The sequence below is a fragment of the Panthera leo genome, chromosome B4 (genome assembly GCF_018350215.1).
Source record: "Panthera leo isolate Ple1 chromosome B4, P.leo_Ple1_pat1.1, whole genome shotgun sequence".
NCBI classification, from domain to species: Eukaryota; Metazoa; Chordata; class Mammalia; order Carnivora; family Felidae; genus Panthera; species Panthera leo.
Window position 1 is genome coordinate 97463207 of NC_056685.1, and position 16889 is coordinate 97480095.

General features: G+C 35.6%; 1 long non-coding RNA gene across 1 annotated transcript in view; it reads right to left on the reverse strand.

Annotated features, from left to right (window-relative positions):
• Nucleotides 1–3852: 3852 nt before the first annotated feature.
• Nucleotides 3853–16889, reverse strand: part of LOC122223680 — a 73064-nt gene continuing 60027 nt past the window's right edge. Inside the window, exon 4 of the long non-coding RNA XR_006204390.1 lies at nt 3853–3963. This is a non-coding gene — a long non-coding RNA (uncharacterized LOC122223680). The remainder of the gene's footprint in view (nt 3964–16889) is intronic.

A 16889-nucleotide genomic window follows, 5' to 3' on the forward strand; every position in this document is an offset into this window, starting at 1 on the left:
TTACAAACTGTGTGACTTTAGGCCATTTATGTATTCTATCAGTTTTGGTTTTTTGGTCAGAGCTGTAATGGTTAGGGCTCTTACCTTAAAAGATTACTCCCTTTTGCAGCGAAACTCCTAAGAAGGGTTGCATATATTAAATTTCTCCAAATTCTCTCTTTCCACTGTCGTCTTAGATCTGTAATCTGGCTTTTGCTTCCACACCTCCTATGTTGCTGCTTTTGTCCAGTTCACCAGTGACATCCATGTTGTCAAATTCAATGATTAATTCACAGTCTTCATTTCAGTGGATCTTTTAAGCAGCACTTCACACAGATGTTCACTCTCTTTCCTTGATACATTTCTTTACTTCTCCTCCAAGGTACCACTATCTGCTTCTCTTTTCTCCTACATCACAGGGGTCTCTTGTTCATTCTGGCTGTTTTATTCTAATTTCCCCAGTCTCTAACTGATAGAAAATCTCAAGGTTCTTAATTTGGTCCCTTTTTTCTTCTTGAACTTCCTTCTCTTGGTGAGTTCATGCAGTCTCATGACTTTAAATACCACACACATGCTAATGACTCTCAATTTATATCTTTAGCCTGATATTCCTTTGGAACTGCAAATTTGGTTATCAGCTTCTTACTAACATCTTTACATGGGTGTTTATTGAAATTCTCAAACTGCATATATGCAGTATTGACTCTTGTTCCCCTCCCTCCCAAATCTAATTACACCCAAGTGCATCTTTGCAGTTGTTTAACCCCAAAATTTCTTCAGTCATTCTTAACTCCCCTGTTACCAGCGCCTTACCCATCCCACTCCACAATGTTGGCTCTTAGAATCTGGCAACTTTTCACTTGTTCTGCTGGTACTTCCCTCCAACAAGTCTTCATCATCTCTTACAAGGATTACTGCAATAACCACCTAACTGGCCTTTCTACTTCTACTTTTAGCCCAATACAATTAATTCACATACAGAAGCTAGTGATATGGGTGTGGGTGGGGGGTCCCGATAAACCTAGGTCAAACTACATCACCCCTAACTCAAATCCTGTGATAATGCCCTTGTTCATTCAGAAGTAAAAGCCACAGCCCTTATACAGTCTATAAAGCCCTATATAATCTCACTCCCTCAAGTCCCCCTTAATGCTTTGATTTCATTTCCTATTCTTTCTATCCCTACCCCCAACAAGATATTTCAGCCACACTGGCTTCTTTGGTTCCACCATAAAGATTGTACATTTACTATTCAATTCTTCTGGAGTGAATCCAGAAATCCAAATGACTACACCACTCACCTTCTTAGATCTTTGCTCAAATCACATCATTTCAAAGATAATTGCCAGATTACTCTATTTAATATTACAACCTGCACCTCCCTGGATTACGAGTTCCTTGACACTCCTAATCCCAAGTATACTGATAAATTTATTTTTAGTCTTCATACTTGTAAATACTAGATAATTCATTCATTATATATATTTTCATTATCTATCTCTCCTTGCTAAAATAGAAGCCCTATGATGCATAGATATATCCAAATGCCTAGAAGGATTTCTGGCACTTTATATCCATTGAATAAATGTTTATTAAATGAATGATGTCACCTAAGAATTATAAGAACATGGCAAAGCTTCTGCCTGTATCTATTCTGATTTTTTGGTATGTTTAAAAACAGGTACTGATTCCATCCAAAAATTACATATATACAATAAGAATATGCACACACACACACACACACACACACAATGTTCAGATATTAATACTGTTGGCAGAGAGAATTTGACATTGAACTGTAGTGCATGAAATGGGAAGCTGCTAGTTTTTCTATTCTGATAAGTAGAAAAACAATAATGGAAGCAAGCTAGCTGTTCAGTTTTTAGTTTACTTGAAATTGGCATTTGCCAAAATAAATAAATAAATAAAAACCATAAGGTTCTCCCTGGGGTTGTCAAGAATATCAGTATTAGAACATGGCTTGATTGCAGTGTTAACCAAGAGGTTAAGTTAGTGGCCAAATACAGACAGAAGGCCTGAAAGGAATAGGTGGATGCCATAGGTCCTCATTGTCCTTAGAAGGCAGAAAAGGGCAGAAGGCAGTAGTGTTTTCAACAGATATCTTTACCCCTAGGAGAAAGAGCAGCTTAGGCATTTTACCTATAGTAGCTAAGGAGTTTTGTTATATAAGCCACACGCAGGCCAGGATTCAAGCAGTTTATAACCTTGAACCTTCAAATCAGTTCTTACTGGCTATGGATGGACATCAGTTAAAAAAATAATTCACAACACTATTTTCAAAAACTATTATGTAAGTATGTATGGTTAGGATTTATATGGGTATTGTTAATATAAAAGTTTAGGACATTTTTTAAAAAGCTACATCTAATTAAACAAAATATATTGTTTTGAGTCAAAAATTAAATTTACTCTTCCCGAAGAAACTTGGAAAAGTCCTAAATTACTTGTTCAACAGTCCCAGTAAAACAACTGCTACATGTTAAAGAAACTATCTAAACTTCACCATGAAAACTTTGCTAAGGGGCGCCCATGTGGCTCAGTTGGTTAAGGGACTGACTTCGGCTTAGGTCATGATCTCCTGGTTTGTGGGTTTGAGCCCCGCATCAGGATCTGTGCTGACAGCTCAGAGCATGGATCCTGCTTTGGATTCTGTGTCCCCCTCTCTCTCTGCCCCTCCTCCACTCGTGATCTGTCTCTCTGTCAAAATAATAAACATTAAAAAAAAATAGAAGAGGCTTTTCTGAGTCCCATCATATCTCTAAAAAAACCCAAAAACCAAAACAAAAAACCTTTGCTAAAAACATTCACACTTTTGTATACTGTATTTTCCTGAAGTGTAGAGAGCATGTCCCAATAATTTTATATCTTTACTGTCTGGCAAAACAACAAGCACTTTAAAAAATTGGTCTAATAAAATGAAGATTGAATATATCTTCCCTACTAAGTACTATATCGGTATATTTAAGAGAAAAAAAATCATCCCTTAGGCATATTTATGTCCACTCTCTGTATCTGAGGAAAGTTGACCTAATATCTGTCTGATTAGAGCAGGAAAGGTGACCGAGTATCTGACAGAACCAGTTGATTATCTTTTCGGATACACACACATACATGCACAGTCTGGACAGCTATGCAGCCACCTCTGAAGCAGTACAGGAGGATTTGAAAATAAAGGTCTTTCTAAATCCCAATCCCCTGGGCAGTTTCTAAAGGCAACCATTGTTAACAGATTTCAGATTTCCACTTTTTTTAAATGTTTATTTAGTTTTGAGAGGAAGAGAGAGAGAGAGAGAGAGAGAGAGAAAGCATGAGTGGGAGAAGGGCAGAGAGAGAGAAGGAGCACAGAATCTGAAACAGGCTCCAGGCTTTGAGCTGTCAGCCCAGAGCCCGACGCGGGGTTCGAACTCGCAAACCACAAGATCATGACCTGAGCCAAGTTGGAGTTTCACCAACTGAGCCACCCAGGTACCCCTTCAGTCTATGAATTTAAGTAATACAGTAGTCCCTCGTTTTCCATGGAGGATATGTTCTCAAGACCTCCAGTAGATGCCTGAAATCACAGATACTATGCGTACTATGTTTTTTTCCTCCATACATATCTATGATAAAGTGTCATTTATAAATTAGGCACAGTAAGAGATTAACAGCAATAGCTAATAATAAAATAATTATAACACACTGTAATAAAAGTTTCATCAATATGGTCTCTCACTCTCACTTGAAGTGTCTGATTGCACTGTATTCATCCTTCTCATGATGGTGTGAGATGATACAAGGCCTACGTAATGAGATGAAGCGAGGTGAATGACACAGACATTGTGATGTAGTGTTAAGACTGCTACTGACCTTTGGACGATCTGTCAGAAGGATGATCACCTACTTCAGGACCGTGGTTGATGCAAGTAACGGAAACTGCACCAGTGAGACTGCAGGTAAGGGACCTATGTATCTATGCTCTTTACTCTGTTAAAAAAAAAAAAAAAAAAAAAAAAAAAAAAAGATAAGAAATGTTAGTACACTTACACTTCTCTTTTCTTCTACTTTTCCTTCTCAGTCCCAACTTCTGCCCAGTGTATTAACATTTTTTTTATTGACAAGCTTTAAAATACAAGCAAGGCTTTAACTGGGAATTTCCATGTTATGTCTGAGGCACCAAACCTGAGATAATGGGTGGAATTATCTGCACATTTGTAAGAATAATTGCAGAGCTAGATGCCAACCTTGCAGGGCATAATGAGAGACAGAAACAACAGCCCAGCACACATAACTCCCAAAAACCTACAGAAGTTACAGATTTGTTAGCATAATGTTGACTAATTGAAGAGCCTCTGTAAGGATTCAGGGTGCTATAATGTTGCCAAACTTAAGGGTATTTCCTCCCTCACAGCCAAACTGGTAGGAGTCAGTGAGAGAAAAACAAAGACATTTCACATGTCCCCGAGAAGGAGAAGGCTGGACTCTCAGCCCCAACAGGACATATGCTAGAGTACAGAGAGTACAGAGATTAGAGGGCTGCTCCGTGCTACCATTAGAGCAGAGTGTGAGAGAGTGTTTGTGAGAAACTCCCAGGAGTTCCAGGAGTGCAGAGACATGTGAAAACAGGTACTTGTAGCCAAACTCTCATGCCCAGAATATTGACATCTGGAGTCCACCAGCTGGACCAATGCACGGCAGCACTGGAAGAAGAGGGAGGGAGCTGCTTGGTTTTACAGAGCAAGTATCTACGATATCAGTGATCAATCCATCCGCATCAATTTAGTGCAGAGTTTGCCATACAATGGTATTCTCACATAACACTCAGCCTTTGTTCAGCTACAGTAGTGAATAGCCCACCTACGAATGATGCTGTTTTCCTTATTTTTCTATTATGTCTAGTTCCTAAGCCCTGATCCTGGAAGGACCAGAGGCAGCATGGTGAGGGAAGATGGAGGGAAATAGAAAAGTGGCAACATGATGAAAGGACAGATCAGCTCCTCCTTTCTCCATTCTTGGTCCCTGGTTCAAAGTCACAGGCAAGACCTCAATCACAGGGAAAGGGACAGCATTAACCCAAAGGTGAGGATGTAGTTATGGAGTCATCTCTGGAGCACCTTCAGGAATGTGTGAATTTGGTGTACTCTGCTTTCATTCCTCTCTCAATAAAATTATATCAGATTTCTAATTAATGATGAATTGAAATTATGTGAATATTTTCCATCACTTTCTTTTTCTAAGAAATCAATGGACTGTAAGTAAAGCAATGGTCCCTGGTCCCCAATTTAAATATAAGTTCTTTTCTGAGACATTGGTGACACATCTGATTTGTTTTGATATATATTTTTCTAGTTCTTTCTACGATGCATTTATTTATTTGAACATATAGAAATGTATTTCATAAGAGCTCCTAAGAACTTCCGATTAAAAACAAACAAGCAAAAGTCCCCCTTCCTAGTTGATTTCTAGTGCTCTCAGTTTTCATAAGTTTTCTGCCACTGAAATGGATCTTCATAATAAGTAGAGAATCAATGTATAGATACCCTGAACAAGAACCTCATGAAGTCATTAAAATTTTTGTACACCTCTTCTTTTCAAGCGAACATCTTAAATTTTTAACTTTTAAATGATACGTTTCTGTGTACCTCACTCAGTAGCTTCCTATACTGTTCCCCTTTTAATCCTAGAACTAGGCATATTAAAAAATAATTTTGCATGCTCTCTCTCTCTCTCAAAATAAATATTAACAGAATCTAAAAAATATTTTTCCAGTGTCATATAATATAAAATGACAAAAAAAAGCTTTTAGATGATTCATAAGATGGAAATTGAAGCTTCGAGAAATTGACTAGTTTCATTTTCCTTTCTTTCCCATTCTTCCTTTCTTTTCTTTTCCTTTCTCTCTTCCTTCCTTCTTCTCTCTCTCTTTCTTTCTTCTTCCTCTTTGACCCACCCATCCACCCTTCCTCTCTCCCTTCCTTCCTTCCCTCCTTTGTTTCTTCTCCCTTACTCTACATCATTTACTCCATTACTCTTCCCAGGGGCATAGCATAGTTAAAGATAGGAATGACTGTCTTGAAGAATAAAATGCTAGTGGCTACCTTGAACATACTGGGAACTTTCCTGGGAGTGGATTTTTAAATGATGCAAAACATGTTGCTTTCGCAAGCACAGTTTTGGCTTAAAGTATTTAGTAGATTTCAATGTTGTTGTCGTTGTTGTTGTTGTTGTTGTTTTCCCTTTATGCCTTCTTTTGCATAACCTCTTTTTTCCTGCCCTATTTTTTAAAAATAAATCCACATGTTGAATCTTATAAGTCACGAACTCTTAAAGCTGGCTTAGACATTCAAATAAACATAGACATGCCCAATACTGTTTTACAAAAGTAAAATACAATTAAGGAAAACATATATCACACTGTAAATTCATATTGATATATCTAGGAAAAAAGATAGTAACCCAGCTATTACTAAATCCCACGTAATATCTAGATACATAAAAATGATTCATAAATATTTACCTTTGTAAATCCAGTTAATAAGTCTTTGTTTTTGACAGGGAATCAGAAAACTATCTGGCAAAATTTCATTTCACTAAGTAAAAAATTTAACAAAACAACTCAATCTATTAACAACATTAATAAGGCTTTATTTCTTTAGAAATAGGGGCAGCTGGGTGGCTCAGTGGGTTAAGCATAGGACTTCAGCTCAGGTCATGATCTCATGGTTCGTGAGTTTAAGCCCCATGTCAGGCTCCGAGCTGACAGCTCAAAGCCTGGATCTTGCTTTGTATTCTGTATCTCACTCTCTCTTTTCCCCTCCCCCTGCTCATGTTCTGTCTCTCTCTCCAAAATAAATAAACATTTTTAAGAAATTAAAAAAAGAAATATACTTTGTATCACACATCAGTAACATTATTTGAAGTCCCATTAGACTGAGTCTATTAACAGTACATTTTTGTAAAACAAGCTATTTTAGTTTATAATTCATCTTTATCTTGTTGATAGTAGCATAACATTGTAAGTAAAAATGTCTATTTCTTCCCCATTAGAGGCTTTATTTAGTTCTCTCTTTTTCGCTGATATAATGTCTTCATTATGTCAAATGCCACCAATATCATATTTTCTCTGGAATGCCGAAGCATGGATGTCCTTCATGATTGTTGCAACATGGAGAGAGAGGTCCAGTATCTAAGGATGTGGTGTCCAGAGAGGGTTTGTTTGAGAAGTTCTAATATAATTCAGGGTAAGATGCCAGCTGCTGTCCATCTTCCCTGTATTGTATTCTTAAATGTGATGAATGTGGTTGTCTAGCAAAACTAACTTGTGTTTTAAAATGGTAATTTCTGTTTCCAAAGTTAAGGATATAGATTTGTGGACACCAGTGTGTACATTTTTCCTTGGTATTACTAGTAGTACAAGTAGTACCTCTCATTCTAGAAAAAAAAAAAAGCTCAGCTTGAGTAGCAGGGACCAGGTGAAAGATGGGGGTAAAATAAAGGACCTGAAATATTATCATCTTAAATTTATCCATCAAAGAGGAATTGCTTCCCTTCCAAAGAAAGTTCTTGATCTTCATGTTAAAATTTCCAGGGCTAGTAGGGGCGCCTGTGTGGCTCAGTCAGTTGGGCATCTGACCTCTGCTCAGGTCATGATCCCATGGTTAACGGGTTCAAGCCCCACATCACGCTCTGTGCTGACAGCTCAGAGCCTGGAACCTGCTTTGTGGATTCTGTCTCCCTCTCTCTTTGCCCCTGCCCATCTCTCTATCTCTCTCTCTCTCTCTCTCTCTCTCTCTCTCTCTCTCTCTCTCTCTCTCAAAAATAAATAAAACATTAAAAAATTTTTTGAGGGCTAGTAAGAATAAACAACTCTTAAATAAAAAGAATCAACAACTCTTGGAAAATCTCTTGAAATTCATAACTCTTTGGTCTAACTGAAATGCAGTTCGTTGGTTGGAACTGTCAGAAAGTTAAGCATTATTAAGTTGCGTGGTTTGGCCAAACAGATTGTGCCTTCCTGGTGAAATCATCAGCTATTCAATTTATTTATTTCATGATTATCAAAAAATAGACAAAAAATGATTGCTTTTACTGTATGCAATGAGTAGCTAATATATTGGAACTGGAGGAAAGCAGGCTTGGCTAAATTTTGAACTTCTGATAGATTTGGGGTAGGCATCTATATCACTTAAGACAGTGCTACTGGCAGTGTGTGGTTCCCAGATCAGCTTCACCTGGGAGCTTGCTAGAAATGAACACTGTCTGGTCCCACTCCAGACCTGCTAAATAGGAATTTGTGGGAATGGGGCTGAGGAATTAGTGCTTTTAAAAGCTCTTTAAGTGATTCTTATGCATGTTACATTTGAGAACTCACCTAAGAATTAGGTAGGAGAAATATTTGAGAACAGGATTGATTTTTAGTTGGGCAGCTGGCATGAGTCAGAGACTAGCTGATGAACAAGTTAAAGAGGAAAACATTAGGACTCGGGTCAGAAATTAATGACTATGGGGAATGATAAAATGAAATAGAACCCAACCATGAAAAATATAGACCCTAAGGGAAATATTCCTTCATATGTTGATGTTACTATCATTCAAATATCTTCTAGAGACTCCATTATGAAGCTTAACTAGAGCAAAGTAGTCTTTACAGTAAGTTTTTTAGATGACAAAATGCCTTATCTATAGAAATTGCCCCAAACTTCTCTAAAATATATTTATTAAGATTTCTTATGCTTTAAAACTATGTCTGTCTTTTAACAACTTACGGTAAGGATGGCAGCATATATATTTATTATATTTTATAGGTATAACATATTTAATAATATATATGTTAATATTTATATATATCATAGTGTATTTTTATGTATTTTAAAAGCTTAGTATATTTTTTCAATTAACAGTTGGGTCACATAATCCTGCTTTTTTTAATTTGCAAAAATATTGAGACAATGTACTTGATAATGGAAATTATTCTGGAAAATTATCACGTATTGGCAATGAACCACTTGCGTGATATAAACTGACCAGTTTAATACAAGTGACTGAATATTGTAATAAATCACTTTATTTGCTAAAATAACTTGTATTACTTTTATTCTTTAGGTCTAGTATATTTTTAAAAAGTATATTTTTTAAAGCTAAAAAAATAAAATGGATTTAAGAAGAGAACACTTTTTTAAAGTCTTTATTACCTTCTAATTTCAAAGAAACAGCACATGATTTTAAAATTGGAGAGATATTAATCAATCTCTCCCATGATAAGTACCAGAGAATTGAAACGTAGATCACGTTTCAATTGATCCACGTAGATCAAATACTTTCAGGATTCATGGGTTTTCTTGTTATACTGAATGTCCTTAAATATATATCAAAACTGCTCATTAAAATTGTCACCAGTTCTATGGTTTATTACATGCATTTCAAGGTAAAAATCCATTTTATACTAATAGTCTTTCTTGATGTTCTCTACAGACAACATAATTAGCACATTCCTAGAAGTTACTCTCTATCCTTTGACATTATAACTTGAAAAGCACCACTGTAATCTTGATCATTATCAGTTTCGTAAGAAATTTTTTAAATCTCCGTTTCCAACAAATTTGAGGAAATCTTAGTTGTTTACATGCAAAAAAAATCAATAGGTGAATTAAATGAGCAATACAATTGTTCTAGTTATGTTTCAATATATATGTTCTTTAATTATGTAAATAGAATTATATAGTCCTTTTATTAAAATCAAAACTTATTTTTAGTTTAGGAATGATTTTAGGAAGATTTTGGGCTAATGGAAAAATGCTTTATCATTTAGAGCTGCCATAAAGTTGAGGCAATTTAGACAGGAGGGAAAAGACGTTTTTGCTTTAAAGATAATTACCCAGAATATTGGGTAATTATGATGAATGTAGAGGGAAAAGTCTGACATCTTTGTGATTTGCTCCACTTATTCTGAAATCCCTTCAGTGACAGAGTTCTCCATTTCCATTTGGCTGACACCAAAGGTCTCAGCCTCGGTTTTGTTTAAAAAATATTTGATCTTCAAAAAACAGCCAATAAATAGCCAAGTGGTAAGCATCAAACTTCGTTCCTGCCTTCAGTCTTATAATGATGGACAGGAGTCATTGGTGTAAGTAGATAAGTTGAGGGTCAGGATGATGAAAACAAAATTCTATTCTTCCCCTAGTTTTATCCCTCACCTCAATAAAATTATGTCATATACTGTTATATTCTTGGCTAAGAAATCTGGAAGTTTCCCATGGTTATTAGTTTTCATTATCACTTCCACCATTCTCTACCTCCAATCTTTCAGCCAGTTGTATTGGTGATTCCACCTCTAGCCTCTAATCTGATGTTCTTCATTTCAAGTCCGAGACAAAATCATATATTTTCAGGTCTTCTTTAGAATTTTCTCAATGTTTCTTCTCATTTCTATTTAAAAAATTTTTTAATGTTTATTTATTTTTGAGAGAGAGAGAGACACAGCATGATCAGGGCAGAGAGAGAGGAAGACACAGAATCTGAAGCAGGCTCTAGTCTCTGAAGCCCTATGTGGGGCTCAAACTCACAAACCACAAGATTATGACCTGAGCCGAAGTCCCATGCTTAGCTGACTGAGCCACCCAGACGTCCCCTCATTTCTATTTTTATTGAATTCTTATCCATGATCTACAAAGATCACCGCCAGTTAACTCTTTTTTTTTTTTTAAATTGAAGTGTAATTCACATAGAATGCTAAATTGGTCTCAGGTATACAACAGAGTGATTCGACAACTGTATACATTACTCAGTGCTCACCATAATAAGTGTAGGCACCATCTGTCACCATACAACATTTTTACAATATTATTGACTGAAATCCCTATGTTGTACTTTTCATCTTTGTGATTTATTTATTCCATAACTGGAAGTAGCCAGAAAAAAATTAAGAAAAAATCCCATTTACAATTGCACCATTTACAATTGCATCAAAATACCTAGGGATAAATTTGACCAAGGGGATGAAAGACCTATATTCTGAAAACTCTAAGACATTGAGGAAAGAAAACAAAGACACTGCCTCTAGTTAATTCTTGCCTAAGATTTTTCTGTGACTTCCCTTTGCAATCAAATTACAATCCAAACTTTTCTTAATGATTTACCAGGCCTGCATAAATTACCAGCCTGGTTTCCCAAATATATTTTACATCATTCTACTGTTTGTTTACTTGGATGACCACCTGCTCTACTCTTTGTCCTCCAACATGTCAAATTCTCTCACTCCTGAGTTGTGCAGACTTCCCCCTAGTCTCTCCCCTGTTCTTTATAAAGTTTTTTCCTGGAGTCCAGAGCTTAGTAAGTAAACCTCTTGAAAAATTTTGGTTTCCTGAACTTCTAATATATCAAAGCATAGCAAAAAAAAAAAAAAAAAGAGCTTAAAATGAAACTGGAGAGGCTTGCAGGGGTCAACCACAAAGCCAGTTTGGGGGGTGAACTCTGCTTGAATGTTGGGAGATCATTTCATATGATTCCCTGTCACATAAAAGTATACATTCCCATAGAGAAGAGTTAGAGTAATGTCTAATAAAGGGTAAGATAATTTTTTATATCAATTACCCAGAATAGAAAAAGAAGTAATTAGGCAGAAAACTGAGAGCATGCTTGTGAAGGGAGCTTATTATATGTATCTTTCTTGGCTTAGACAGCCAGAAGACCAAGATGGAGATGTTTCAAGCAGTCATGGTTGCATTTAGAGAGGTTATGGTTACATGTGGTTACCATGCAGAGGAAGATTAGGAAGTATAAGCAGGGACCCCCCCCACCCCTTATTCTTATGTCAAGGCAAGTGTCACCTAGAACATTTGAGGATCAAGACAATAAGAGTAACCTTTGGTTACCTTATCAAAATTATTTTTGATACATCACATGCAATATTGTATATTATATATTCTTAAGTGCCAGGCACTGCACTAATTCTCAGGCACTTACATAATTTCTGACAGCATCTTTGTGAAGATGGCAATTTTATGGTTGAGAAAATTGAGGCTCAAATCTATTGAAACATGACCAACATCACATAGTAATAAAAGATATAAATTTGGATTTGCCTGATTGCAAGTCCTTTATCTTTATAGTAACGTTTTCTCCCTTTTAAACATAATAAGCAGTATTTACTCTTGTTTATATGTTAATGAATCATTTTCCATACAGCCTTTTTAAAAATAACATTTTGAAACTCTACCCATTGTAATAGCTTTACTGGAAAGCAGTGAATAAAAAAGCAAGTTAATTGCTATGTTTCTGAAGCATTATGTGGAACACAGACCAATATATAATCAGGTACTTGCTTGTTTACTTCCTATCTTGATGTTCTTGTTATCTTCTCCTGCTCATTGCCAGTGCTAACTTAGCAATTCCACATCTCTGTTTCATACACTATGAAGGTCATTGTTTATTGGTGGGTTGATGTTGAGCTTGCATATTTTTCTGCATAACAATATCTGACTGCCTGTATCTGTTGATTTTTCAAGGTAACTTGCTATCTCTCATTTTTTTAGCTCATGGTCAATCCTTAACCGTATCTTATCTATAGAATCACATCTATATAGTCACTTGTAATAACTTTTATGCTGCAATGTAAAAGGGAGAGAAAATACACCTCTTCATTAGCCATAATTTCCATTTTCCTCAACACCTACCTAAACTTGGATAGCGACTTCATAAACACTGCTATATTTATATATTTCTTAACTTTATAAATTAAAATTTAGCATGTGTATCACAAAATATACATGAAAATAACTAAAACTCACTGTAAGATCAAAAATTGAATACCTGTGCAACCACCACCCAGGTCAAGACGGAGAATGTTATCAACACCCCAGAAATCACCTCTCAGCCCTGGGCAATTGTTACCCTCTCCTTCCTATCCAAGAAAATCAATAGCCTAAACTAATTATTAATTAGCTAAAATCCTAACTTATAATTCTAAACTAATACTGAGGCCACTTCTGCCTTTAATTAAGAATCACAGGAGCACCCGATTGCCTCAGTTGGTTAAGTGTCCACGGTTTGTGGGTTCAAGCTCTGCGTTATCTTAAATAAACCTCTTTATGTACACAGTTCTACTGAAGATAGTCCTAAGAATAGAATTATTGAGTCATATTCTATGGCTACATTGGTGGCTTATAAATTAATAGTTCTCTGACAGTGTTTGAGTGGACTTATTGCTCCTTCCTAATAATTGATGTTATACTTTTTTTTCTTTTTATCAGTCTAGTAGGTTTATAGTGGCATTTCATTGTGATTTCAACTGGAATTTCTCTGATTTCAGGTGAGTCTCAGAAATGTTTTCATGTGTTTATGAGCCATCTGGGTATTGTTTTGTAAAGTACCTATGTCTATTATTTTTTTTCTACTAGGTTGTTCATCATTTTCTTATTGCTGTTAATGAGTTATTTATAACTCATTCATATGCAGTGACTATGCTCCCTTTGTTGGTTACATGTGCTTGCTAAAAAAGTCTTTTCTCACTTATTTGTGTTTGCTTTTTCTTTACTTTAATGGTTTTTAATTTTCATGTAGTACAACTTGTCAATATTTTCCTTTATTTTCAGCTATCTGTGTGTCCCAGTTAAGCAGTTGCTCAGTGAGGTGCCTGGGTGGCTCAGTAGGTTAAGTGTCTGACTTCAGCTCAGGTCATGATCTCACAGTTTGTGGGTTTGAGCCCTGCATTGGGCTCTGTGCTGAAAGCTTGCTCAGAGCCTGGAGGCTGGTTCAGATTGTGTATCCTTCTCTGTCCGCCCCTCCTCTGCTCGCGCTCTGTCTCACTGTCTCTCAAAAATAAATAAATGTAAAAAAAAATAAAATAAGCAGGTAGCTCAATGCCATAAAATCATGAATGTATTTTTCTATAGTATGTTCTAGAAGCTTTATGTATATTTGCATCCTGTATTAATTTATTTTTATATTTATGACCAGATATATAGTATACTTGGTATTTATCTTTATATTTATCTGTGGCGTGAGGAAATATTCATTTCATATTTTTATAGAGATAAATTTTCTAAGCACCTTTTATTAAAAACATTGTCCTTTATCCCAGATCAAAATGTTTACCATTTTCATGAATGATTTGACTATTCTAAACCCTTTGCGTTTTCGTATAAATTTAAGAACCAAAATTTTAATTTAAGCCGTTGGAAGTTTTACTGTAATTGCATTAAATGTAAAAAAGAGGATTAAGAGAATTGGTATCTTCAAAATACCTTGCAAATAGAATATACTTTGATTTACTTAAAACTTATCAATGATTCTCAAAAATGTTTTTAAGTTTTCTTATGAGCCTGATGTTAGCTTTATTCCCAAGTATGCATGTATATGTGAGTTCACTATGGTGAACAGTATGATTTTAAATTTATTTCTCTGACTTTTGCATATAGAAATATAATTAAATTTCATATAGTGACTTGTGTCCAACAACCTTATTAACGTTCATTCTCTAATTATTTCTCATAATTAAATACTGGTGTTTTGGGGTTATCTTATTAGTTTTAGCTTAATTTCTCTCTAAATAGAAAATACACTCAGAATTTCCATTTTTAAACATTGCTTGAGACTTCCTTTATGTCTTATGTACAGTTGACTTTTAATGCCCTGACTTTTTAAAATAAAAATGTTCATTAAGTTTCATAATAAGGTTTTCTACATCTCTGTCCTCACTCTGCCACACTGTCCACTGTCGACTCTCCATTATCACCATTTTCTTCCCAGCCCCTTACGTGTCACAGATGGTGGGAACTACATTCCCCAGAATTCCCAATCAGAGGCACTTCAGTGAGCTGTGGTTCCTCAAAGATTTCAATGACACTGCCTTATATGCTCATTTATCTGCTCATGTCTTGCTGGGTTCTGGGAACCATACATGGTACATCATAGATATTACCTGAGGCCTGGATGCTACCACAACTATCAAAGATGGTAGCTGGTCAAGTTTCACAGCTCTAAATGGTCATGTTTCAAAACTGAGATTCATCCCTGTGAAGGTCAGTACTTGCCTCCTCTATCCTTAATCCTGTCATTATGCTCTACAAGGTCCCCCAAAATTGTGTGTACAATTCTCAGTTGTCTCTCCTCTTGACAGACCCTGTGCTCCAAAACGGGTATCCTTAGTTCTTCAAGGCTCTTGTTGTCCAGGTCATTACTTCCAGACATGTGATATACTCTTACTGCAAAAGCAGCTACCAACTGGACTCACTTACCAGCATTTCTTCTCTTCTCACGTCTTAGAACCACACTTTTTAGGAACTCGCTAGAACAACAACAACAATTCGTTGTTCCACTTAACAACTTTGTCCTAGTTATTCACAGTGAGACTGAGTCTAGATGTGCCTAGTCTGACATTACTGGGAAGGGGAGCCATTTACATTTTCTGTTCAATATGCTGTTGAACACATCAATGAAATACTTGTTCATCATTATGGAAAAAAGTTTAAAAAGAATATGTTTTATGGAGACACAGACTATATCATTATTAGTTACAGGTGTAGATACAATGCCTAGCAAAAATAAAAGAATGAGAATAATTCATTGTTTTATATAATTTTCATTATACAAATGCATTATGCAATTATATAGATTCATCTGAAATAATTAGTATTTATTAACAAGTTAGCAGCAAAAGGTATGGATTATTTATGATAACGATTGTATTACAATCATCTTCCTGGCTTATCTCAACTTTAATGCTAATAATTGGACACACATATACAAAACTCAACTGTCCTAGATTATTTCTGAGTGTATAAATTCTGCTAATGAAACTCTCCAAGGATATGCCAAATTACTTCAGTCTTACAGTTTAAAAATAAGGATAAATGATATCTTTCCTAAATTTTCTTGAAAAATAGATTTCATTTCTCAAAAATAGTCCTCATGCCTTGCCCTCTACACTGGTACTGATAAATTGCATATCTCCTACAGTCAGAAGAAATTGAAACATTTGGACTTACTTTATGAGAACATATTTTTATCCTAGCATTGTTATCTAACAATAAAACATCTTGCTGCATTAACCTACAAGGAGATTAGAAAGTCAAAATAAATTTGCCAGAGAAGAAAAGGAACTTATGAATTGACTTGTCCTATATTGAGACAAACACTTAGACTCTGTATTAGAAAAGAAACATGGCCATAAATTTCTTCAAACATTTTTTTTACATCTGTCAGTGTTCAAATAAATTGCTGAGTACTGCATTTCACAAAATATCAAGAAATGTGAGCAAAACGGTTGTCATTCACTCTAAGTTTGATAGTGAAGTGACTGCACTGAATGAAATATAGACATATAGGAAACAATCATTCCTTGTTTAAATCAGCCACACATTGTTTAAATTCTACCAACTTATTCATGTAGAAGTATGTTTTAAAAAAGGATATCAATCTATAATGGAATGTGCAAATGTTTATTTAAAAATATTTTGAACAACTTCATCTAGGCTATCCTCCCTTTCTCATTTTGTCCCAACCACCCTTACTGTCTGGGTATTCCTCCAACCAAGTATGTTCCCAAGTCTACATGAGGCATTTTTTTGTTTCCACTGACCGAAGGGTGCATTATTCAGAAATACTTCTGGCTCCCTCCATACTCCATACAGACCCTGCAATCATTTTTCACCTAATTTGAAAGTTCTTTACCATTCACCTTCTCTAATTTAGTGTTTCTCTTCCTTTATTGTTTTATTTAGCTTCTTGATTATCATTCCTTATGGCCTACATGTGTTTACTGTCTGTGACTCTACACTGGAGTGTAAGTTTTATGAGAGCAGGGTTTTTGCTTTGTTCTAATACCCAGAACCTGAGCAGTGTCAGGTTCAGAGCATGCTCTGAATATATATTTGCTCTTGTATGAAGTTTTATTGAGGCTCTTGGCTTAGCCAGCC